This window comes from Pseudorca crassidens, chromosome 10, assembly GCF_039906515.1.
Source record: "Pseudorca crassidens isolate mPseCra1 chromosome 10, mPseCra1.hap1, whole genome shotgun sequence".
NCBI classification, from domain to species: domain Eukaryota; kingdom Metazoa; phylum Chordata; class Mammalia; order Artiodactyla; family Delphinidae; genus Pseudorca; species Pseudorca crassidens.
The window spans coordinates 85,255,773-85,282,402 of NC_090305.1; the positions used below are offsets into that span (position 1 = coordinate 85,255,773).

Genomic DNA, 26,630 nt, shown 5'->3' on the forward strand with positions numbered 1-26,630 from the left:
AGACCCATTTTGAAAGGTGGCCATGGTGGAAGTGGTGAGGGGTGGCACTTGAGGATGGCAGAACTTAGGCTGGGCCGTCGTCTCTGTCACTTAACATTAGTGACATGACCTTGGGCAAGTCATTTTTCTTCTCTGGGCCCAATTTCCCATTTAGGGATATTGTGGGGAGTGTAAATAAAATAATCTTCACGAAAGTGCTTTGTAAAATGTAAAGCTCTTCAGAAAGATCAGGAATTACTGGCATCCTCCCTTAGTAGACTACAAATGTGCATATCACAGATGTTGAATGAGTGACATTTTGCTGTTCACACAGCTAATGATCCACATAGTAACAACAATCTTGTTTTTAATCTTGCTGTCATTTTTAACTGTGTGGTACCTGGCTAGAATATAAGACCAAATGCTACCTGTCTTATTTTGTGCCCTGTGCATACAGTCAAGAAATACGGTACAGTTTGCAATGAGCTTTCACGTAGACTGTCTCTCTTAATCAGTAAATATATTAGATTTTTTTGGTGGAGGGTTATGGCTATGCTACTTATAACAAACTTATGTCTTTATGGGGCTTATTATCAAAATACAGTAATTTTAAACTGGGAAATACATCATTGGGCTCTGTCCGCAATTAAACTCAGTATTTTTTTCCATTGTCTCCTCTTAGTAATTGCTTATTATCGTCAGTGTGTGGTTCATCTGTGCCTCAAATACCCCCAAAAACTGCAGCACTGAAGCCAGTTTCAACCCCAAGCGTTTATACATTTGAGACCCATTTCAGATTCATCAATGAAATGATAACAACTATAAATACTCCCTCCTAGATGTAGAAAGATGAAAATGATATTAACTAAAGTCCAATGGTTCTAGGTATTAGGTTTATTCAACTTTCTTGGGTTTTTCAACAATCACTGCAAAGATTAAAGCAATAGATCTTAGACATAGCAATATTCTAGATTATTTCAGTCAGAAATACAATCTTCTTTAATGCAATCTTCGGTTTTGATTTTAAGAGTAAATATATGCTTTTTGTGATGAGACTTGTGATGTTTCACTTCGTAGGTCTTAAATCTTCAGGGACACTAATGAAATGTGTATGAAAACAAGAGAGAAATCAAGGCTAGTTATCTGTGATAATCCCCCCTTCAATGAGCAAATAAATAAATAAATAGCTGGATAAATGAGCAAAAAGGAAAAACATAATCTCATTTTCTCAAATCGGTTAAAACAAGTGACATGATGAGAAAAAATGAGACACCAGCAGACCCTGAGCTTTGCCACATTTGCCTAAGCTTGAAAAATCACCTCTTTCATGAAGCAGGAGCAGGCAGACACCGTGTGCATATCAAGTATCTGGGAAATGTGAAAAAGGACACATCTTTCACTCAAAGCCCTGGATGGAGTGAAGGCTTTACAGCTGCCTCCTCACCTGCTTAGGAACGGCTGGTCCCCCTCTCTCCACGCTCTTACGGGCAGCTTCACGTCCCCTGCGTGGTAAGACGGATGGTGCTCTGATCCCAAGCAGCCAATCTCAGTATCTCAAGAAATAATCCACTACACTGACAGACGAGTGGAATTTGACACGATGTTCCCCTTGTTCAGACTGTGCTGCCCCTGGATGGTACCAGCCAGTCAGGGTCCTTCAGGCGAAATGGTTAGAGCTTTGGGCCAATTTCTGCTGTCAGAACATAGTATCAGCACAATGTTTCTGTGAGGCCGCGAATTTGTGATCTGTCTTCTCAATGCACTGGGTTTGCACACAAACAGAATGAGAATATGTTAACTAGAAAATGGACTGATTTTAATGTATTCCTCTGCAGTCCCTAAGTACTTCCTATTTTTCATATTTATCGTATTACGATTGCACCATTTATTTTCAGTGACTCACTAGTTAAGGAAGATTAAAACAGTCAATCAAATGAAAGTGAATTTTAATATTACACAAATAAGTAAAATGTGCTATAGATTAACAGATTTGTAATATCAATAATTTAATATTTGGCTAAATCAAGTTTTTTATTTTGGGACCGACGTAGGAAATTACCTTAATAACTTGAAGAATACTCATGACTTTAAAAAAAATATGTACAGTGAAGCTAGAAGAAGGACACTTAATTTAAAAAAGATAGACTGAACAATGCAAACTCAGAGTGGTGTTCCATTGTTTCAGGATATTGAAATAGACAGCTTCAACTCTTTATAATCACTAGTTGTTGTGTAACAGGTAAAAAAAAATGAATGGTTTGCTAAACGCAACTTTCTAATGTACGGTTAGTTTTTTGCCCTTACGGGTATACGAATTTTCACAGCGATTTTAATGGTTACTTAATTTTGAGTGTGGGTGTGGTGTGGGAGGTTGTCCTTGAAACTTAATAAAATATGGATGACTTCACAATACTTTAGTGAGAAAAGATCTTTGGGGTTCTTTAGTAATTTAAAATTATAAAGATAAATTACATGAGACAAGAAGTTGTAAATGCCTTATGAATCATTTATTCTTGAGTCGATGCTATTTTATTGACAAGGGTGTATAGAAGTATAAAAAGATGACTCTGAATAGAATTGTCTGTGTAACTTATCCTCGGTCTGATTTAAAGCTTTATGAAGCCAACTGTGTATTTAGAGGTATTCGTTTGTGACTTATTACATACTGAACACCATCGTCCATTTTAAAGCATGATTGTTTTTGGGTAAATATTAAAAAAGTTCTTATATGCCTTATAATTATTTTTGCTTACTGTTCAATATCACTTTATTGAAAGCTGCCTAAGGAATCCACATTAGAATACCAAGGTTCCTTACAATAAAGGGTTGTTTTATAATTGCAGTATAAAAGAAATAGTGAGAATACCAGTGGTTGCATATTGGCTTTCTCAGAATACGTACCAATACTAGATTGCTAAGTGTAGTGAACTGGTCTAAGGATTGGAACAGACAGGTTGTTATTTGGGGTAACTGGTGCTGGTGACAATCCATTGATCATCTGATTGACGATGTTGACCTCACCCTAGAGTCAGAGAGCAGCCATGGGCATTTGATGAGACCCCAAAATATCAAAATCAGGTAGAGATGCAAATAAAGATTTTCTGACCATCCCGTGAACTTATAAGAGAGTTATTACAGTGCTATCAAAGTACTTATGTGAGCTCAAGCCCATGGCCTCCATTTTATACGACACTGCAAACAAATTTTTAGAACTGGCACTAATGAACATTAGTCTTCAATTGTTCATTTCTTAAAGTTCATTTAAGATGAAAACTCAACTCCTTTTTAGTCTTCCAATTTTGAACTCTGTGTGAAAATTTCAAAGCTTGAGTGTATAAATTGGTACAGCGTTTTTTTGAAAACAGTTTTGCACTGTTTTCCAAAATGTAAAATGTGCCAGTCCTGATACAATTCCATTTCTAGATGCTTATCCTAAGAAAATGATTGGACAGGTTTAAAAAGATGTATGTTTAAGGTTTAGTCACTACAACAATAATTTTAATGGCAAAAAATTAGAGAGGAGTTTCATCTCCATCAAAAGGGGACTGGTAAAATAATCATGGTGAATCTGCTCAGTGGCATTCAATGTAGCCGTTGCAGTGGATGAGATATGTTCATATGTACTCTTGTGGAAAAGTGCCCATGATTTACTGCCGGGTGAAGAAGACAAGGAACAGAATACTCAGCTTCAAAATAGTTTGGAGAAAATAAATATTTGCACATGTATGAAAAATGTAGGAAGAGATATAAACATTCTTTTTACAGTGTTAGTTAAACCTAGTGGGAGGACTGCATTGACTTGGACTTTTTGTTTCCTACAATTTTGAAATTTTTTCAGGTTCATTTCTAGGATGGGCATATATTGATTTTTAATGAAAAGCTTAAAATATTTGCTGTAGAGAGTTTTATGATTAAATTAGAAATGTATCAATGTTCCCAGTTTAAGGAAAAAGAAGGAAATATAGGTAGCAAAGTATCATGAGCCCGTTTTCCTTCTAAGAGCCTTAATCCTATAAAATGTTTAGGCCAGCATTTCGCAGTACACAAAACACTGTCCCCTCAAAATGCTCATTGGAAAAAAGCTATTAACTGTTGGGGAAGCACTCACTGCATGATATGTTCTTCTCTTAGAGATTTGCAGTGCATGTGTGTGTATGAAAGTTCTGGAAAGATTTACAGATAAGAAGCCTGACTGTGTTTAACTAAAATTTTCCAAACTTCTTTTATTTGGACAACAGCTACAGTGCCTATTCATATCACATGCTTTGAGAAGTGTGAGCCAAGATAATCCTGGAATCCTATAAAATTCATCTTTTTATCTCTTGCTTCTAGTAAGGAACTTGGCATATAGTAGGTGCTCAGAAAATATGTGTTAAATTATTAAGGAAAAAAGGAATGACTGTTCTGGTGGAATCTTGAACTCTCCCTTATTTTTTCCTACTTGTGTGTGAGTATTTGTGTGTGTATGGTTGGATGCATGTGTATCTGTATGTGTGTTTATAAAAAGGACATACCTCAAATAGAGAGTGGTATAAAGACTAAATTGTCACTGTAACATATGCACGTATGTATGTGTGTATCTGTGCAGTATCTTTGGGTAGATATTTGACCGTATTTGACAGCCATTACATTAGTCAAAATGGTCCAAAGAACAAACTTACAAATGCAGTAAAAAATTAAATCCCTAAGGTTTTCAGTCACAGCACGAGGGTTTTGGTTTTTTTTTTCTATAGATTAAAAAACATTATAGGTGTGGCCTTGAGGATCTGAAAAGGAAACTTCACTTAGCAAATAGGGAAAGGCCTTTTGCTTTCAAATCTTTTGATAACAAGAAAAAAATTCACTTCGTCTTTGCAGAAGGGAGAAAATAACACCAGACAAGCAATTTTTCCTTTCTTTAGGATAAAGAGAAGATGCATTATTTTGTTAACAGTTTGTATAAATTAATTGGATTCTCCAAATATAATGTCCTCAAAGCATTTAGGGAACCCTCTTGGCCCACTGTTTCTTTCTCTTTCCTGAACTTTATATAATAAAATTCCAGAGAAAGAAAACAGAAAGAATATTATCACAGCAATTTTCTCTCAGAAGATGCATAGATATGCAGAGTGATCTGCTTACTCATTAAGTGAATCCATCCTCCATGCAAGGAAGGAGACCAAGCAAACTCCCCCTCAGTCTAGAAGGGAGGAAGACCTCCCCTCAGCAAAGGCCATTGTTCTGTTGATAGAATTACCTGTGTTTACCTTAACTGTGCCCTTACTAGACCTTCACTTCAAGGCATGCTTCCTTTATACCCAAGAATAAATACAAGCTGAGTCTTTGTACATCCAAAGGGTTTTTCTGATTTCCCATTCATGTGGATGAAGAATGGACCTATTGAGTCTTATGCTTTGAAGTGAATAAATGCCCGCTTCCAGATTTAGATGAATTGCCACACGGGGTCGTGGGGGGGGGGGGGGCGGGGGCGGGGAAAGGATTTCAATGCTCCTGAAATTGACAACAGATCCTGGATGAGAGTCCGCAGGCCAGCAGGTCATCCTTCCCACTGAATAAATATTGTGTAGGTATTCAATCAATATTTGCTGATCAACTAGGCAAGAACTTTATGTCTTTAAAAAATGCAAATATTGGTGAGAAAGCACCACATTAAGCCTTTTTTTTAATACCTAATGGTGATGAAGAAAGAGCACCAGGGTAGGAGTAGGACGCTGGTGCTTTCAGCATCTCACGTAAGTTGTCAATTGCAGGGCTCCAGATGAGAAAGTTGGAGGGAATCAATGGTTTTCATATTGTTCCTAGCAGCTCCAGGGAGGTGATCTCCAAGGATTTGCATTCCACAAATAGTGAAGTATATTCTGCCAAATAAAGATGCTTTAAGCTGCCCAAGGAATTGATTCATTGACTTCATCCATTTGATAGAGCAAGAAGGTGTACAAATCACCTTTGTATATTTAAAAAGCCCTTGCTAAAGCTATGTGAAAACTTTCTGGGTGATTTCATAGACGGAGAAGGCAAATAGCTTCACAGACAAGGTCGTTAACAAAAATAATTGGATCAGCCTAGAGGCCAGACATTATAAAATGCTGAAAACTGTGGCAACTTAAGAGCATAGGCACATCTAGAGGGCACAGTGCATCCTTAGCTACTCCTGAGATGGGCTCAAGGTGACCGGATCATCTGATATTTCAAGGCAAATCAGAAACCTAGAATTTTATGTGTAATTTCTTTATCTTTTAAACGTCAGGTGGGCCAAACAAAACTTGATTCAGGGATATGTCCCACCTGCAGGCTGTCAGTGTGTGACCTTAGATAAGATTATCTCCAGCTCCAACATTTTACGATCCCTAATGAATTTATGCAAGCACAGTGGAGAGAGGTGAAGGCGGTGGGACTAAAAGGGGAATTCCTATGCAGATCTGTTTTGGCCTCCTTTAAAATTATGCCCACGGGTGAGTCCTACTCTGAGTTATAACCAACATGCTAAAACGCTGTGTGTCTCCGAACCTTTTATATGCAGCTAACTGGTATTACTGGGGGGGTCTGATAAACAGAGAGAATTAGTGTTACAAGGCCAATGGCCTAAAGAGAGGTCTCATTTGAATCTTGGCTAAAAATCAATTAACTTTCCTTTAGATTAAGGCTAGGGAGAAAGAGTAATCTGTAAATGTAATAAACCAAGGGAATCATCAGGCAGCATAGTGATGTCTATATAAAACCCTTTATTTAATACTTTATTAAACTTCTCAAAATCTAGTCTGTAGTCCACTAGAGGGTTATAAATTTATCTTGAAACCCAAGGCGTTTTGTTTTTGCTGTGGTTGTTATTCTTTTGGGTAAATGATTAAAGATTTTATGTATATTCATTTTGCATATGAACATAGGCTACTTATTAGTATAGTGACTGAGTTATCCTTCTACTAGAATGACATGTAACTAAGGTTTACCGAGCTTCCTTAATTCAGTATTCTGCTAAGAAAACTGGCTGCTAGCTCTTGGAAACATTGCGAAGTGCCTGCATGCAAATAATTAGAATTCATGCAACTTGGGGAAGGATAATTTGTTATCAGTGCATGTTGAGTGTTGTTTGAGTTGTTAGTGATTTTCCATTGCTGTGGCCCTTGCTTTTTAATTATAAATTAGTGTTGCTTTAGTTTCATCATTATCAATTAAGTGTGCCGTGGGCTGTTTCATTAACCCTATAGTCTGTAATGATGCATATTTGCATATTTAGGCTTTTAAATTTCCTAAGGATTAGACTTTAAGATATTCTTGAGTTGTGATTCAGAAATGATTCATGTATATTCTTATTGTAAAACATGTATATGTAATCACTCTCAAACTTATTTGTATGGTGATACTTGTCTAGTGACATTGTTTATATGCCCATGAACCTATGCAACATAAATTCTCAAGGTAAGTAACATTTTTGGATTATTTTTATGTCTGTAGGACATTGTTTCATAATATATTAGCATATTAATAAGCTTAACTTATTTTATAAAAACAATGAGTGATTCATAAATGCATCTTTCCAAGTATTTATTACCTAAGTATTTATTATCTAAATATTTTCCCGCTGAAAGTGGAAACAGGTAGGAATTGGATATTTCACCTCCTTGGGGTGCTGTAATCAGGAAAATTTGAACCTCACTGTTCTACGAAGAAACTGTATCTAGAGACCAGCCCTACTGAAACTCTGAATTAAAAAATGTGTGAGATGGCAAAAAATTTTTAAAAACCCATTTTTTTCTGAAATAAAATAAGATGTAAGACAGGAGAAGATACTGTTTGGAAGCTTCTCAGATGAGACCTTATTAAGTTGAATTGTTTTTGTATCTTCTTAAATCTCTTTATCTGATGAAAGAGCAAGATGCCATGTACTGGACATGTGCTTGAGAAACTAGGTCACTGGGTGAACATTTGTAGGGCAACATTTTTGACAGCTACTCCCAGGATCGTTTAGACGTAAAAGCAGATTTATGGCATACATGCTGCCAATCTGCAGCCCTCTATCTATCATAGGCCTAGGGAATCAATCAGTGTTTGTTCCCACAGAGCCTAGATGTGATTTCAGAAACTTTTTCAGTCCTTCTCCGGGCATCACCTATCAATTGATTGACACGGGCATGCAAGTTGAGAAAGTTGAGAGTCTTTGACTGTCCCTGTTGGTTCATTGACTGACCATCTCTAGGATCCCTCTCCTATCCAAAAGTGCATGCCATGAAATATTTCATTTAAAAAATAAGAAAAAGATCCAAAAGTGTGATTAAATCAAATTTAAATAGCCACAAATGTCCAGTAACTATGGTTTAAAATAGTGGATCTTCAGCAATTCTCTCAACTTCTAAGAGTTGCAGAACTTTCTTTTTGTTACATCCAGAAATTTTTGATTCCTTTCCCTATTCTCCTCTTACTCTATGTCAGTGATGCAAAGCTGCTTGCTGTAAGAGCTCTAACCAAGCAGGTGCTCTTGATCGTGAAACGTGAAGCAATTCACTCTGACCAGAGAGGATTTGGGAAGCCCTCATAAAGGACTGGATTTTGTGTTGGGCTTTGAATTGGGTAGGAATTGAGTTTGTGGGAGAGGATCAAGGGGTAGTGTACCAAACTGGAGGGAACAGGACAATTAAAATCTTATTGGCAAGTAAGGGGGGACAAGGTAGGGCAGTGACCTAACTGTCTATAGGCCCTAAACTAGCTGGAGAAACTTTATATTATTGCAATTAAAGGGAAAGCAAGATTTTATTGTTGTTGTTACTGTTTTGTAATCTAAAGGCTGCCTTATCAATGTACACTGATGATCACAGATGAACAGCTAGTTAAAATGGAGGAAAGAAGCCCTGTTTCCACAATTTGAGTCTCTGTGGAAAGCAAGTCAGTTAATTAACAACAAATGCAGCAACTGTGTTCTGGCCAGACTCTCTGGGTCCCATGAGGCCCTTCACACCTTTGAATTATTGTTACCTTTGTGTAATACAAGACAAAATATGTTACTACCATTGATTTTTGAAATCTGGTTATTATATTAGAGGAAACTGCATATCTGTAAATCAAATCCTAAGGATAAAAATTTTTATTTTTAATATACAACAAATTTAATATGTTATTCAACAAATGTTTATGGTCCACTTACTAGGTACAGAAAACTACGCTTCCCATTAGTAATAGTAATGCCTCTTTATTATAATCACTGTTTTAACACTGCCTTTCCTGATCAGATCGTCAGTTCTGTGAGGGTAGGGAACCCAGCAGTCTGGGGATGCCTGACTCAGTGTCTGGCTCATGGTGAGAGTCAAATAAATACTTGAATGAATGAATGATTCTAAGCATTTGATGTTTCACTGAATCTTTACAGTTACCTTATGAGTTAGAACATCTTTCCATTTTACTCATAAGGAATATCTTAAAGAATAAGATAATTGATTTGTTCAAGGTCATCTAGCTTGGGAGGGTAAGGTTGAGAATTTTGTTGGGTCCTGAGTAATGGCTCAGGTTCCTGAGTCTCTACTGTATGTAGCCTCTGCTATGGACGGTTCCTTCCCATGTGACACGTGATCTGTATCACAACCCTAAGTGGTCAGTTCTGTTATCCTCATTATATAAAACACTGCAAACTGTGGATAGTAATTAAAAGCTGAGAGGAAAACTTAGGTTATGCCTTGACTTTCAGGCAGGTGCTCTTTCCATTGCAACCAAGTACTACTTCTAGGAATATCAGCAAGTTAGTCTTGGTTTAATTTAATTACAAAACAAATTTCTATGTTATGGGGCGTTGTTCTACATCAGCCCGCAACTAACTGTGTCTTGGGCTTGGCGATATCATGCAATAATTTTAATTTAATGTGGCTGAATAATGCTTTAGTCTTAGTGCTGCTTTGCAAACAGGTCTGGCTGAGAGCATACTTTCGTTGCTTATTGGATTAACAGCGCCTCATTTTCAAGTATTTTTTACAGAACTATTGTCTCCTGATAAGTTCTTTTAGACTTTGGAGGCCCTTTTTGTGCGTAGGCAAGGAAGCAGCAGCATAGGATAAATTTGCATTTATTAGACTCAGTGTATTTTTTCTGTTTTACTTAAAATGAAGTTAGAAATCATTCACACTGGAAAAGAATTCTCTCTAACGGCAATTTAACTTTCTGATAAGATTTTTTGGCATTTATCATGTTGAGACTTTATAAATTATCTAGAATGTTGTAAAGTGGGCTGACCTTTCGGGTAAGTGGTTTGATCATTTGCAGCAGTATCTTTTTTGCTAAAATATGGAATTTGCTCTCTTTCAAATAAAACTTGCTAGACCCGTAACTCAATAACATGTTTGGTAGAAATTGCTTACATAATCAGACCTGAAGTCTCCCTTTCACATTCCTCTCATCATCAGAACAAGTCCTCTTGTTCGTTCTAAAATATGCCCATGGCCAGTGATGGCAAATTCCTGATGCATAGCCCACTCTTCCTATGATCATGCGTTGTGGACATGACTGCTCATCACTTATGGCACTCTCTGTACTTTTACCCAGATTGAACCTGTGAACCCTTCCAAGCACAGTGCTCCAATCCCTGAGTTGTTAAACATGGTAGTATTTCAAAAACAACCACAATAAACACTGCCAGAGCCAGCATTGTTCAACACCTACAATGTCAAATACTGTGCAGAGTGCCTTCCCTGGACTTACCTGTTCAATTTTGAGATGAGACAGGTTGTCCACTCTTGATCTAGGCTGTTCTTATACGTAACTGAATTGCAGTTTTTTTGCCTGACCTCACCCTCATTGTCACCAGTGATTCTTGGCCAAAGGAGTTGTAGGAATTAGAGCAGTCTGGTGTACCAGGCAAACCAGGGGCTCCCGTCCGAGGTCTACCACTCTTAGCTCCAAGTGTGGGCAAGTCATGGTAACTCTCCCAGCCACACTCATGAAATGGGGATTCCTGTTTATATAATTCCTACCTTTCAGGCTTGAGTAAGGTATAGAGATGGTGTCTGTTCTATATCTGCCATAGAGTAGGTGTCCAGCACAAGGCATCTCATTATATTGTTATGTACATATATGAAGGTCAAAGCAAAGATGATATAGAAGGACTGCTTTATACTAACACATATACCCATAATATTTTATTCTATAAAAATGGTGCATATAGAAATTTTACAACTTCGACTTATTTAGTCCCTTTATGATCACATCTGAGACTTCTGACAATAAAATCCATTTACTCAGAACGGACAAAAGATAGGGATTTTATGGCTAATCTCTACTCTGGAATACGTAAGGGTTAGCCATGAGTTCTAAGTCAGTATGACCAGGTCAATACTCACAGCATCCTTCTTTTCAACAGCAGGATGTGTAGGTAATTACTGATGAAGGTGCTCTAATCAATAAGTTTGGCAGAGTCTGTATGCTGCCACATAATAGGGAAGTTTGGTTAATTAATTTAAATATCTGGCCAATAATTCATTAACAAGAAGTGGTCCAAAAGTCAGCATTGGTGCTTTGTGATTCTCAGAATGGGTTATAATTCTATTAAAACTCTATTAAAATAGCCACTAGTCAACTGAAATCTTATACCATTTATCCCTACTTCCTCAGGTGTTTCTTTTTCCATTCATAGTGTTGTCCTTACAATAACCCTTCACCTCTATCATAGGACCCAACAGCTAAAGGAAGAAACCCAGATATATACTGACAAGCACATTAGTGCCTAAATGTCCATGGGTTTCATCCCAAGGTACCATTTTTGTGTACTCTTATGTGTACCCTATATTTTTACTCTGAATACAAAATGTTTTTGTGTATCAATGACTGCTTAAGTAGCATGGTGTCTAATGTTTTGAGCCTTAGCAAAAGCAACAACAAAAAATGAAATGACAATGGTCAGTTTCTTATGTTTTAAGACTCCAGGGAATTTGAATTAGCATGAGAGAATAGCCTATACAGTTAGAAGCATGGATTAAAGATATCATAAGATGATGATAAATTTGCAGTTAGTGTTTCAGAGTCCCTTAAGAACCATATCTAACTTGCAAGAGCTCTCTGCTGAAGAGGTCAAAGCCTTACAGAAGTCTTGACGAATCATTTGATAAAACTTTATTATCTCTTTTTTACTGTTCTCATTAACATACTTCAAAAATGCTGTTCAGTATTTCTGGCAAGCAGAGCATCAGACTAATTTTACAGTAGTGTAAAGATTTATTAATTATAATCTTTTCATGAGCCTATTTATATTCAATTGTGACATTAATAGGTTGCCGAAACAAACTAGAGTTAATTGTATTTAATTAAATTGTTGAAAACATGTAAGGGTAGTTTATTATTATTGTAAGCAGAAAGCTCTATTGGTGTACTTATTTGTGTGAATAAGATCTGGTGTAAAGTTCTTTCTAGTGGGTATGGTAGTATTCATCAACAGAAAGCAATATAAAAATGCTAATTTGAGAAAGTTCTCATTGTAATAGAACATTTGGAAGTGGAGGCTTCACGTAGTGTCTGTCATCTTATAGCCAGTGTTAGATAAATATAGTGGGGTTCCTGCCAAGACAGACATTACCCTGTTGTTCTACTAAAGCACCCTGAGGAGCTCCAAGACCATCTATTCATCCCCTTCCTTCCTTGGAGGGGTTATTTGGTGGAGGAAAGGTCTAAGATCTGAGTCAAGTCTTCTGTGAAAAAAAAAATGCTTTAAATGAGACCGGGAAAAGTAGAAAGGGTCAGACCAAGAGTTAGGGATGGAGTTTGGACAGCAAAGAATTCCAGGTAAAGGTAACAGCATTATGAAGGTCTGGAGTCAGAAAGGAAGATGCACTGGAAAAATGTGAAGGTCAGAAGGTCAGGTAAAAGGCACTCCTTTGTCATGGATTAGTGCATGTGCTTTGAAGATAGCAGGAGACAAAGAGTGTAGGCTGACTTTAAAAAGTTAATTTAGCACTCCTGGTCCTTGATTGTGTCTAAGATTTATCAGTATATACACACTAAATATAGATTTTTACTATGTACTATGTGCCTGGCACTGTGCTAAGAATTCTATATTATTTCATTAATCCTTCACTTACCACTGTGAGGCAGCTACTTTGTTCTCTTCTTTCTACCAGTGAGGGAAGTAAGGTTCAAAGAGTTTGAATAACTTGCTCAAAGTGCAACAGCTAATAGGTAGTGAAGCTAGGATTTGAACTAGGGTAATCTGGTTCCAGATCCCATGCTCTTAATGACTATAATACTAAAATTCTTTGCCTCTTCCAGTATCATTAGTTTGAGTTTTGATGGACAGAATTAAGAAGGAAATGAATGTGTTTCAGAGTAGGCTAGGTGATGCTATGATAACCAATCAGCTGCAACTTTCAATGGCTTAAGGCAATGGAAGTTATTTCTTGCTTGTGGTACTGTCCCCTGGGGTTGGCTGGAGTCTGTGCTCCATTGCTATTTTCAATCCAGAATTAGGAGGAGCCTCTACTGTTCATCATGAAGGAAAGAAACAGAGAGTCTGAAGGTAACATTAGCAAATCAGTGCTTCAGCTTGGAAGTGACACATGTCACAACTCATTGGCCAGACCTGGTCTTGTGGTTCAACCCAGTGGCAAGAGGCTGCAGAGTGCAAGCCTACCATGTTCCCAGAAGGCAGATAGCAGGAGGTATTTGGTGAGCAGCATTCATGGTAACCACAAAATGCCTTAGTGGTTAGGAAATAATATTTTTTTGTTGCAGTACTCTTTCATTCTTAGATATCCAAGCTTGGATATCTTAGTTTATTTTACTATTTGGATAAGACTCCAGAAATTTCAGTTATTCAGTCTATAAAGAAGAGAGTAATCCAGTTAGTGAATCCAGAAAGCAAAACCAAACCAAATGCAACGTGACACCAAGCATCCAGTTTTGTTTTGTTCCGTTTTCACACAGCTGACTTTGGAATGAATAGGTGTCACAAGACCCAGTTCCTCATGTAAGTGAATGTGAAGCAAACCTTCGGGGCCATGGGAGATCTTGCACTTTCCTCCACTGAGCCCCTTCCTATAGCAAACACCTAAGGCTCTTGCTTACTCACTCTCTCCCCTTCCCTCCCTCCACCCTCATTTGCGTGAGTCTAATCTGTGAACTGATCCCTGTTTTAAGAAGAATTGCTGCCTGTGACAGAAAGGTCAAAGCCTTCAATACTCTACCATCTGGGATGCCTCCCTTGGCTGTAGATGAAATATTTATATGGCATATTTAGTAAGTAGATGTTATTTTTATGTTATCCTAGGTATTTTTTATTCTTATTTTCATTTTCAGAACTGTATCTGTTTCTAGTTGGCAGGCGGAGAAATCAGTTATGGATCAAATGCACCCATTTGTCATGGATTAATGCTTAAAATGCTCTGATGACAGCAGGAGAGAAAGGTTTGTAAGGATGGATGCTGACTTTGGAAGAAAAAAAATTAATGAAGCTAGGAAAACAGTGATAGCAGAGAACATTGCAATTGCAGGTGCTAAATGACTTATTTTCAAACCCTAGGAGTATGGTAATATTATTCCTCTCCTCCTTCCTTTAATGAAGCACTCTCATAATCCATGGTGACCCCAGCTGAAGAAAAGTTGCTTTAGGGAGAGTTAGGCTTCCTGGGAGCTGTTATTTAACAAACAGGGTTTTTTTTTCTTATTAGCTAAAAAAGTGTGTTGATGGGCAGAAAAAGCTGTAATTCACCACTGTGTGTCTAAAGGAAGAGAAGAAAAAAATAGGAAGACTAGCCAGGTCCATCAACACTTTTGTCACAAATATCATTAGCAACTGTTGTTTCCCGTGGATGGTTCAGGAAGACGACACGCATATCAGGTTTAGTCCTGTTAAACTTGGCTTTGGTATCTAACCTCCCACTTCTTAGAGGTGGGGTAAGGCTGAGGGAATTATTTTGTCAGGATTTTAAAGAACTTTCAAGACCGTCTCCTTGGTACGTGCGTGCATGCGGGCACAAACACACACACACACTCCATTACACGTTGTTAAATTACTTAAAAATCATACGTAGGTAACTTAAGAGTTAGAAATTACTTTAGCAGTTGTCTAGACCAAGGTTTCATGAGACACTTCATTCGCCTCAAATACGTCACCTGCCAAGCAGTTGTGGATTCACTGGTTGGGTCCTTCGAAGTATTGTTTTGGGGCATGCTGAAATTGGGACTCCTTTTTTGACCTAGGTAAAATTCTTTTAATCATAAAACTGATCTGCCCCCATCCCCAAGCCTCTTCCATCCATAGTTTTCTTCATCTCAGTTAATGGCAATTCCACCCTTCCCATCCTTCTCATCAAAAACCTAGGAATTGCCCTCCACTCCCTTCTTTCTCTCAAATTTCACGTTCAGTCCATCAGCAAGACTATTACTTCCCTGAATGAATGTGTGCATATGTATAACTGAATCACTATGCCGTACACCTGAAAGTAACATTGTAACTCAACTATTCTCCAATAAAAAAAAAAGACTATTACTTCCCCAACTTCAGAATATATCCAAACTCCAGCCACTTCTCACCTTTCCCCGATTACCTCTGGGACAGCTGGTCCTACTCTCTTCCTTGCTCATCTCCTATATCCCCACTGGCCTCTTAGTTGTCCCTTCAAAGACAGATACACTTCTATGTTTGTTGGCTATTGCTCTGCCTGGAAAGCTCTTCCCCAGATATCTACACGGAATACATTCTCGCCCCCTTCAAGTCTCTACTCGAGTATTGCCTCCCCTGTGAGGTCTCACATAACCACTTTATGTTAATTTTTAATTTCACCCTCCTCCCAGCGCTTCAGATCCTGTACCCTGCTCTTCTTTTGAGGTAGCATTTGTTGTCTTTTAACATAACACGTCATTCCCTTATTTGTTAACATTATTATTTGTCTCTCCCCATTAGAATCTAAGTTCCAAGGGCAGAGATTTTTTTTTAAAACAATTTTAGTTCCTGATGTATCACAAGGCACAAAGAAGGCCCTTAAGACACATTTGTTAACTAAATGAATAAATAAATAAAAGAAATTTTAGGACCTCGTGAGATGGAGATCATTCCTTCTACTCCCCATCAAATGTTACATAATATGTATCCACATACTCCCCACTACAGCCCTCAGCCCTGTGCTGAAAAGGAAATTCTATGCTAGCTTCAGTGGTCCTGGTCCCCTGAACTGGCGTGACTCTGTTGGCCACAGGAGTGAGCACAGGGGTTGGCCTGAAGCCCACAGTCCATGGCTAAACCCTGCAACAATAACTTGAGGAAGTAGGAACATTTATTATCCCAATTTTCCAGATGAAGAAATAGAAGCTCAGAGAGGTTAGGAATTTGCCCAACGTCACACAACTAGCAAATAACAGAGCTAGGATTCAAACCCAGATAACAGTTTATACTCCTGACTACTGCCCTAACTCTTGATTGTGTGACGTTGTTTCTGGAAAAGGGTACACAGTTATCTTGGGATGTTGCTCTTATGGAAAATGAACAATATTCTCAGACTTCTTTGAGTCTCCTCTAAGACCTGGGATGTTTTACCTTTTATGGTAGCCTTTTTCAATACTGGATAGCTGAAATGATTAGATTTCTACCCCACCATGATGCTTAGCAGAATCCTAGGGAAGAAGATCTGGATGGTTTTTAGTTTTGTGGGAGGCTTCAGAACAAGCTCAGTATGTCTTCTGTAAAAGAACCATTTAGATGTAAAGACCGTATATCTCTCCTAGGTCATCCTTTTCCAGACTCATTGATTGTCATGTGAATTAGTGCGGCTGTGAGCTAAGCCAGGACTGTTGCTTGTGGAACCCCAATTTTTATTTAAGCAGCCCAAGGTCACAGTAGCTGTTTTGGGAGTTCTACCAACCTGCCAACTCAGATTGAGTTTATCATCGGTGAAAACCCCCAGGTCTCTGTCACACGCCACAGTGAAGTCATATCTCCTCAAGTCTCTGTTTTCACAGTTGGCTATTTGGACCCAAGTGTGGACTTTAAATTTGTCCCTGTTACTTTCTGTCTTGTTAGATTTCAGCCTTCATTTCATCTTATTGGAAACTCTCAAAATTCCAATTCTCTCATCTCATACATTAACTAGACTGTCCAGCTTAATGATTTTGAATGAATAGAAAAAATCTACAAATTAAATATTAAAAAATGAATTCCTAAACATGAATTGAACACTCCTATGTTCTAGGAGTGGTGGTAGCATGCTAACATTTCATCATTTTGTGAATTTAAGATTTTTAAGCTTCTTCTTACGTATGTGACCTAAGAGATGGAAATTCCACGAAAAATATTATTTGGAAAGATAGCTAATCTCTGAGACCTTATTCTCTAGTAGTATAATACAGTAGAAATACAATGAGAGCCACATAGGTAATTCTAAATGTTCTAGTAGCCACAGTATTAAAACTTTAAAAAAACCCAGAAAATTAATTTTAATAATGTTTTTAATGCTACATATCCAAAATATGGCTGTGTAACAAGTTACCAGAGACTGGTTGCTTAAAACAATAGAAATTTATTCTTCTACAGTTTTGGAGGCCAGACATCCAAAGTCAAGGTGTTGGCAGGGTCACACTCCCTCTGAAGGCCCTAGAGAAGAATCCCTTCTTTGCGTCTCCCGGCTTCTCATGGCTGTGGGTGTTCCCTGACTTGTGGCCACCTCTCTCCAATCTCTGCCTTGCCTCCTCCTCTCCTGTCTGTCAGATATCTCTTGGCCTCACTCTTAAAAGGACACTTGTCTTCGGAATTAGAGCTCACCTGGATAATCCAGCGTAAGTGCCACCTCTCAAGATTCTTAATCACATGTGTTTTGCCGTGTAAGGTAGCGTTCCCTCATTTACACATGATTCTGGAGGTTAGGACGTGGCCATATCTTTTGGGAGAATACCATTCAGCCCGCTACAATTATCATGCCCATATGTAATCAACATAAAGACTTGTTAATGAAATAGTTTACGTTCTTTTTTCTGTACTAAGTCTTTGAAATCTGGTATGTGTTTTATACTTACAGCACATCTCAATTCAGACCCTACGTTTTCATTGGAAAGACTTGATCTCTATTTAGATTTCATAAAATTTAAAGTTGAAAAAATTGGTCCACATACTTGAGTTGTTTCATAGGTATTGAAAGTTTTCTAGTAAGAAATCACACACCAGTTTTAAAATTTAAATTAAGTAAATTAAATAAAATTTGAAATTCTTTTCCTTGGTCTTACTAGCTACATTTCATGTGCTCGGTAGTCATATATGGCTGGTGTATTGCACAACACAGTGCTAGAGCTTACTTCAATTATTAAATATTAATTGTAATGCGTAATAGCTGGTGTACTCTGTTCTATAGTGCTGACAACTTTAAGAAGCATTAAGTTTTGTCATTTACTGTACAAGTATATTTGAGTGCCTTCAGTGTGTCAGGACTTGGAAGTACGGCATTAAACAAGATGGACAAAATCTCTCCCTCATGGGGTTTTCTGTCTGAATTCACATTGGTTTTCTTCCCTTGCCTGTGTGCCAGTTGAGATGAGTTGGTTTGGGATGATAGGGAAGGAAACCAGTGGAAAATACATCTGAAAATGTTTGCTTAAGAGGCCAATTGAGTCTAAAGAGTTACTATGCTCAGAACCTCGGCAGAACTTTGTTTTGCGCTTTCCATCAAGCGTGATCTGAATGCCCTCTAAGTTCCTCTAATTAACTTCTTTTCAGGACATTAACTTGATGTTTTGTAAGATGAAGAAATAAGAGAATATACTTAAAATGTCAAGAGAATGCATGTAACTGGAAGTAAAATGGATAGCATTATTAACAATGGCAAAAAGTAATGTCACATCAGTAAAACAACTTATAAAGATAAAAGAAATTTATGGCTTTCTTTGACCAGCACACATCTTAATGGAGTTTTAAGTTATCTATCTTTTATGTAGTACATTTTGCCTGAGAGTTTTCCCAGATAAGATGCTGATTGTTTGTAATAGCAATCCTAGGCTGAAATATACCCGTCTTAGGAAGAGAAAGGATGTCCTCTTTTTAGTGGTTTTGAAAAGACCACAAGTCAGCTTATATACCATATTACAAGAACTTAGATTCAATACCAGAAAGAATTGCACCAACAAAAACTGTTGTGGCTTTTGAGATGGTCAGGCTACTGGAACATGTTGCTACCATTTGGCTGGCATGCATCAATTCCAAACTTCGGAATTGTTTCTTAACTCACAATTTCCTATTTAGAATCAATTCCCAGCAAATTTTAGGGGGGAGGAAACTTATTTAGGAGCAGAAACCTGCAGTCAGTTGGAAATAGTTTAATACAATCATTATTGGAAAAGGATAAACAGTACGTATCTGGGTCTGGAATTATCCATATGGCGAGACTGATGTTAAAATAATTTTCTAGTGGGATGTCTGGTGACTTATTTTATGTCCTACCTGGATTCCAGTTTCCTCTTTCCAACGTTTACGTGGTGCTGTGCTAACACCGTTAGGTACTGAAAGAGAAGATGAATAAAATTAGACCTTATCACCAAAGCTCTTACAATGTAGTGAAGGATGCCTAAGGAATGGACAGTTATATAAGGCAAGGAGGAGGAAAGGCTGAATAGAGGTGTGAGGAGGAGAAAAGAATAATGATTCTAACCTAGAGTTAGACCGAGGTTAGAGGGAAGACCTCATTCATGGGGTAGATGGCAGATGAGAGGACTGGGCAGATAGATGAGATAATCATTTCCATTTGTCTAGTTGTCCCTGTTTGGGGGGCTTGTCATAACTCTCAAAACCTAGCATCACAGAGTGGCCGATAATTAAAAAGAGTCGTGAATAAACGAAAATAGCAATTTTTAAAGTTTTATTTAAAAACACTTCAGGCTTCTTTGTGTAAACATCCATTCCAAACAATGCAGAGCTATACAATTTTGTCAGAGGGTTCATTTCAGTGACTTGTGTCTTCTGTTACATCTCCTGTGGCCTCTATTTTCAGTTCTAATCTAAATACTGCTTGAGTCATATTCCATTGCGATAAACCGAGCCAGAATTGAGGAGACACGGTTTTCCTCTAAATTATACCTATTTGAATCTTCTTATAGATTTTCCTTCTCTAAGAAGCTGCAGGTTTTATTTACTTATTGGACACACGAAAAATTGAGTCTTGGTATTTTTGTTTTCTCTGAGATTTCATTGTGTTTTTAATCTTAAGCCTCAGGCAGGTACCGTCGCATCTTTTCAGACAGTTTTTGGGTTTGGACGGCCTCCTCTTGGCAGAACGAACCAAGGGCTTATCTTGAGATTCACCAGTTGAAGCTCTCAGAATACTTTTATATTTTTACAGAGTTCTAGAAGGTAGACAAATCTCGCGGGATAAGCAAATGCACAAAAAAAAATAAATAGAGAAGAAATATGCAAGAAGATACTCGTGGTAAAATTATGAAACAAGGGCAAGTTCAGTCTGGGGCAAGTTCTCCCTCCTGCCCCTCACCCCATATAAGTTGTGGACATCTAGCTCCCACCCAAAAGCCCATCTCATCCCACTAACACATCTAAAAGAAATGCCAATCAGATAGCAAAAGTTTTAGAAGATAATGCATACCTTTGCTAACAGACAGCATCTTGCAGAGGTAATACAAAGAGAATTAACACCTTTTAACGTGGAGTGAGACTATTCCAATCCTTCTTTTCAGCCCCGTCCTCCCAGCAGCTGCCTGTGTCCTTGTCCGTGTTTTTCCAAACCCCACACCACTCCTGTTCCCCATTACCTGGCTCTGCTTCCCTCTCTACCCTCCTTCCCCTCTCTTGCCTCTGCTTCTCCTCTCCAGGCTCCTCTGTCTCCATCAGGGGAAGCCCAAGCCATTTCTCAAGCACAGAAATCTCTTCCTCTGGAGACTCACCCTCATACCATCCTGCCCAGTAAAACAAAAGGGTCATTCTTAGGACACATATGTCTAACACTTCTTAACACTTGTAAATTTATCATTTACTCCGTTGCTTTTCCTTCTTCACCTCCTCACCCTTATGCCTTCTCCCCCCGCCCCCTCCCAATTCTTCATTCCATTCCTTTGCTTTCCTGTGTGTAATATCCTTTTATTCCTTCCAAAATTAAGTCTGAGGAAAGAACATTGATATATAGAGTCGATGAAAAATATGTATACTTAACGGTCATTTAGGAAGGCAGTGTCTAGTTGTGAAACACTTTTACAATCATGAAAAAGTGGCTAAATTGCCTTCAATTTTCAACAGGAATAGATAGCATCTCTTGTAATTTTCCACAGTTTTCCATTGACCCAGTTGCTATTTCACTGTATGAACATGGGGACTCATACATTTTTCTGCGTCTGAGCTTTCATACTCACTTCCTTGTCTGCCAACTTGCTCAGCTGTTCCAATCTTCACCTTCTCTCTGTCCTCACAGTTGGGGACTGTACTTTCGCTTTCAACACCTGAAATATCTGGAACAATCTATCTCAAAGTCATTCGTCTTTATATCTTTCTTTTAGGAGCCCGGCATTACTAGGGGTCTGTTTTTTAGATGTGTGGGGTTTTTTTGGCATGTATGTTTTTGAAGGCATTCATAATGCAAGTATTTAGCTTCTGACGTTGATATTAACATTGCATTATATGTTAGACATTTCTCTTTTAGACAAGAATATTCTCCATTCAATTTTAATGCCCGTCTGATAGCATATACTTTTGTATACATATAAGCCAACATGATATGACAAGTATCAGTTTATGACTTTCTAAATTAAATGTATGCTGGGCACTTCCTTACTAAGGCAATAGATAGAATAGAAAAATTCACGTTTAAAGAATTTTTTGAAAGTGGCCAGTATTTATTCTTCAGGGTAACTGAAATATGTTTCCCTGTCAGAAAATCTTTAGTAGAGGACACATTTATCAGTGTATAAAAGCTGGAAATATACTTTACATTCTCCCTTGGGTTAGAGTAGGTGAACAGATAGGCACTATGTTTGGATTTCTGATGGAAACTTTCAGTTTGGAGTTTGGTGTACTTTTCAAATCAGTTATTTTAATAGCAGAATGGGCATGTGACAGTATCACTGTAAAACAAACGGGAATGTGAGCAGACTAAACTCAAGCAACATAGTCAGAAGCAAAGGTGCGAAGTGACCTCTCACCTTTGATCTACTAACTAGATACAGCAGTATCCTTGCAAACCTATACTACCTTTAGTGCAGGTGCTACCTAATTTATAGATTGAGCCAAATAAATAGGACCTTGGACTTACAGAAAAAATAAAGGCATGTGATTTTAGCATAAAAGGGGACTTAGGCCCTAGAATATTTCCTTCACTTGATAAATGATGATATTAATTATGATAATAATAATAATCAACTTAAAACTGTAAGAGCTAACATGCAACACATCGGGTTCCAGGCACTACTCTAATCTCCTTACTTGTATAAGTTCATTGAATCCTCACCACAAACCTATAAAGTACTAATATTATTAACCCCATTTTACTTAACAGGAACCTGCAACACAATTCTTTATTGTTTCGCCCGGCAACATCACATGCCCAGTATGTGGGGGGAGAGGGATTTGAGCCCAAACAGTCTGATTCCAGACCCCAGGCTCTTACAGGTGACCTTCAATGGGCTCCTCCAGCCTGGCCTATTGCAGGAATCCTAGAAGAGTTTCTGTATGAAGTGGTGCTTTCAGGTTCTAGTTCTCGTCTTGTTTGGGATGGAGAATGAGAAAGTCACTATTATCCTTTCCTGTCCTTGCTTGGTGAGTGAGAACACTTTCTGTTCCACGATGTAACCCCCGAGTCCCCTCTGTCTCTGTCTATGTGATAGTTTGGAGGAGAGAGAGACTGGGAATATTATTTATCGGGGAGGGCAGGAATGCAGGGAGAAATGTTTGCCTGAAAGTGTGGGCTGGCAGCTCTATGACATTGTCTTAGAAAGGGGAAATAAACAAATCCACACGCCCAAGCAGATGTCTCATCTATTCATTACTGCTCACACATCCACCCTTATCCTGGTGTCCAGGTTGGAGGCATCTTGGCTGATCGCAAATCCTCTTTATTTCTACATGAAGATTATGGCTCTGAGTCACCCATCCAACGTTTACAGATAAGGCTGCTGATATGGTGGACTTCGATATGTTCTCTATTCCACCAGGACCCTAGCTTGGCTTTTTAAAAAAGCCTTTAATTGTAATTCCTTTCCCAGACCTTCCCTTATTTCAGACAGATTTTAAGAAACCAAGCATCTTTCTGATTTATCATTTGAAATCAGACCTTTCTTTCCAGACATTTGTGGTCCAGTCCAGCCTGTGGTCTTAACACCATGACTACTATTTCTTCCATTGTTGAGACATTTCTCGCTTAGCACAAAGCTTCACCTATAATCATATTCTCTGTCTTCTTATACCCCAGGCTCTCTATGTATATATTTCCTCACATTTTCCTTATATCATTATATCATTAAATATTTAATGTATTTGGTAAAAAGAACCATTGTTCTTTCCATTGTTACTGTATCATTGCTCCAGTAACTTATTTTATCATACTTTAGGTAATTTCTGTTTAAAATATCACCTACTGTTTCCATGTATCCCACCTCAAAGATCCTGTGACTAGAATGGCCAAATCCAAAACAAACAAACAAACAAACAAACCCCCAAACCCAAGTGCTGGTAAGGATGTGGAACAACTGTACAGGAATGACAAATGCACACTTTCTTCAGAAAACAGTTTAGCATTTCCTTATAAAATGGAACATACACTTTCTTCATGACGCAGCAATCCCACTCCTAGGTATTTGGCCAAGAGAATGAAACTTATGTTCGCACAAAAACCATACATGAATATTTATAGAAGTTTTCTTCACAGTCACTAACAAAGGAAAATACTCCAAATGTCCTTTAATGGGCTAGGGGACATAAAATTGTGGTAAAACTGCACAGTGGAACAGCAATAATATGGGGCAAACTACTGAAATGTACAATAACATGGCAGAGTCTTAACTACATTGTGGTAAGTAAAAGAAGCCAGATACAAAAGACGAAATCCTGTGTGATACCACTTATAGGACATCCCGGAAAAGGCAAAACGATAGGGACAAAAAACTGATCAGAGCTGTCCAGGACCAGGGTTGGGTAGGGGTTAACTACAAAGGGGCAGCATGAGGAAATTTTCCGAGAGGTAATGGAAATGCTCTCTATTGTGATAGTGGTGGAGGTTGCATGACTATTAATTTGTCAAAACTCATAGAATAGTTCACCAAAAAGAATACATTTTACCATAAGCAGATTTGAAAATAGTGAATAAAATATGAAACAAAAAGATGCCTTGCCCTTATTTATAAGTTGATTGTATATTTTGCCTAAAGTCATGGAGCCTGTCACCTATCTTTAGTTCAACCTTCTGTCTTTTGAGTTGGATAAGATGCTATGAGTCCACCAATTCCTGCATGTGTCATTGTTTCGATGTAGGTGACCTTCAGATCGGGAGGGCTTGGTGTGTTCCTGGGAGGCCAAGCTAATTGCCCAAGTACTGGTGAAGGTGGACCACCTACCTTTAGCCTCCTACTCATCTATCTGCTCTGCCCCCCAGGTCTTTCCCTTTTCTCTATAGTAAATGTTAGAGCACAGAGTTTACTTTGTGGATCTCCCCCAAATTATTGGCTTCTAGGATAATCCTTCCTGTTTCTTTGCCAGTATGTGGTTCCCAGAAATCCGGAAATTTTTATAATAAAAAAATAAGAAGAACCTAGACTGATAATATTATGCTGAGTCAGAGAGAGAAAGACAGATACTATAGATCACTCATATGTGGATTAAAAAAAAAATACAAATGACTGTATATACAAAACTGAAACAAGCTCACAGACAGAGAAAAAAAACTTATGGTTACCAAAGGGGAAAGGAGGACGGGGGGTGGGGGTGGTGGGAAGGGCAAATGAGGAGTATGCAATTAACAAATACAAACTACTAGACTTTTTAGGAAACGAAAGAAGAACCTAGTCTGTGGTCATTCTGAAATCAACAGGATTTTGAATACATTCCTGCCACATTGGAATTCCTTTTTTTTTTCATTTGTACAATTATTCATTTATTGAACACTTATCAAGCACCACTGGGTGCCAAGTCCTGGGGCAGGAACTTATGAAGTGCAACTAAGTCCTGCCCTCTGAAGTCCCTAGTCAGGTGGGGCAGGCATGCAATGGTTATAGATGCAGCATGAAAACTGCAGGATTGCAAAGAAGCAGGAGGAGGCCGTGATTAGTTGTTTTTTTTTCCCCTGGGACAGGTTAGGGCAGAGTTAACCAAAATGATGGCAGCTGCAGTGAGTCTTGAAGCACGAGTACCTTTATTCCAGGCAAAGAAAGGTGGGAGGAGGGCACTCCAGACAGAGGGAAGAACCAGTAGAGAAGCACCAGGGCATGAACAAGCGCAGTGTGTTTCTGGAAATGTGATAGTGTGGAATTGCCAGAAGGTGACATACACAGGGGCTTGTGTCTGGAGATGACGCCAAAGAGGTGAGGGCCAGATTTGCAGTGCCTAGTATATCATGCCAAGGAATTTGCAAGTCTCTGATGAGTAACCCATAAGCCACAAGTCCCATACGACTCTACCTGAGCCCACAATCCAGTTTCAGGATGAAAGATCAGAAAGCTACCCTCCAAAAATGTCTAGGTATTAAATTTTTATGGATAAACTGAAGCTTCCATCTTTCCCAATGACATTCTCCTGTTCAATAAAGTAGGTAGTCCATTTTGGGGAAGAATACACAGTGCATGTATGAGGTTTGGTAAAAGTATTTTCAGTTGTAGTGGAAAAAAAAATTCAGCCCGTGAATATTTTAATCTTTTCCTGCGGTAGGTGGAAGGGGTCCTTTTAAATGGTTTTTGGCAGGGAAGAGACACGGTGATATGTGCGTTTTAGAAAGATCATTCCAGAGGCAGTGTGGAGAGGGAAGGTCTCTGGCAAGATGTATTTTACTGCTCTGGAGGCTTAATTTAAGTAAATCCTTTTTCAGCATCTTATGGCCAGACACGATGACACAGGAAGAAAACACATTCTCACTGTATTCCATGCTATGCTGGTGGGAATGCGATCTGAACAACATTGTGTGGTCTCTCTCGTTCCTTCTCTCTGAAACACAGAAGCAAGGAAAAGACAAAGAAAACCACAAAGAACCTTTCCATATAATTGCATAAAAGCCTGATGTCATTTGAATTATTATATTACACATGATTCTCCACTGAATGTACCATTAACAGACCACAGAAGAAGCATTAGGAAATTCCAGAGCAATGCTGAATTTTGCCTACAGTATATTTAGCTTAATGTACTCTTGTTTTGCCTTGTAGAATACTTTACCATATTTTATCATAATTTTAAAGACCATCATTTTCACATTTAAGAACAATAGATCACTGAGTCTGAAAAGTCTTCCTTGGGCTTTTATAATGTGTCACTTTGGGAAGGTGATAGGAAAGAAAGAATTTGAAAAAAATTGAGACAAGTAATTAAAAACTTTTGAAAACCAAGGTTTTGTGTCACAGGAATCTTTAGTCGATGTTGGAAAGGTCTAGTTTCAGTATAACCAACGTAGAATTCTCTCTTGAGGTCAGTATAATAATTTATCCAGTGCTTTGCATAATCATTCTTCTTTCCTGGACTGTAAGCTCTGTGAAGCTAGGATCCACATCTCTCTCTGCTTGTAACTAAATGCACA

At 38.2% G+C, this 26,630-nt stretch overlaps 1 protein-coding gene across 6 annotated transcripts in view; it reads left to right on the forward strand.

Annotated features, from left to right (window-relative positions):
* The window catches only part of TAFA1 (TAFA chemokine like family member 1), a 770,352-nt gene that overhangs the window by 301,162 nt on the left and 442,560 nt on the right, over window positions 1-26,630 (forward strand). The gene's annotated exons all lie outside the window — the stretch shown is intronic.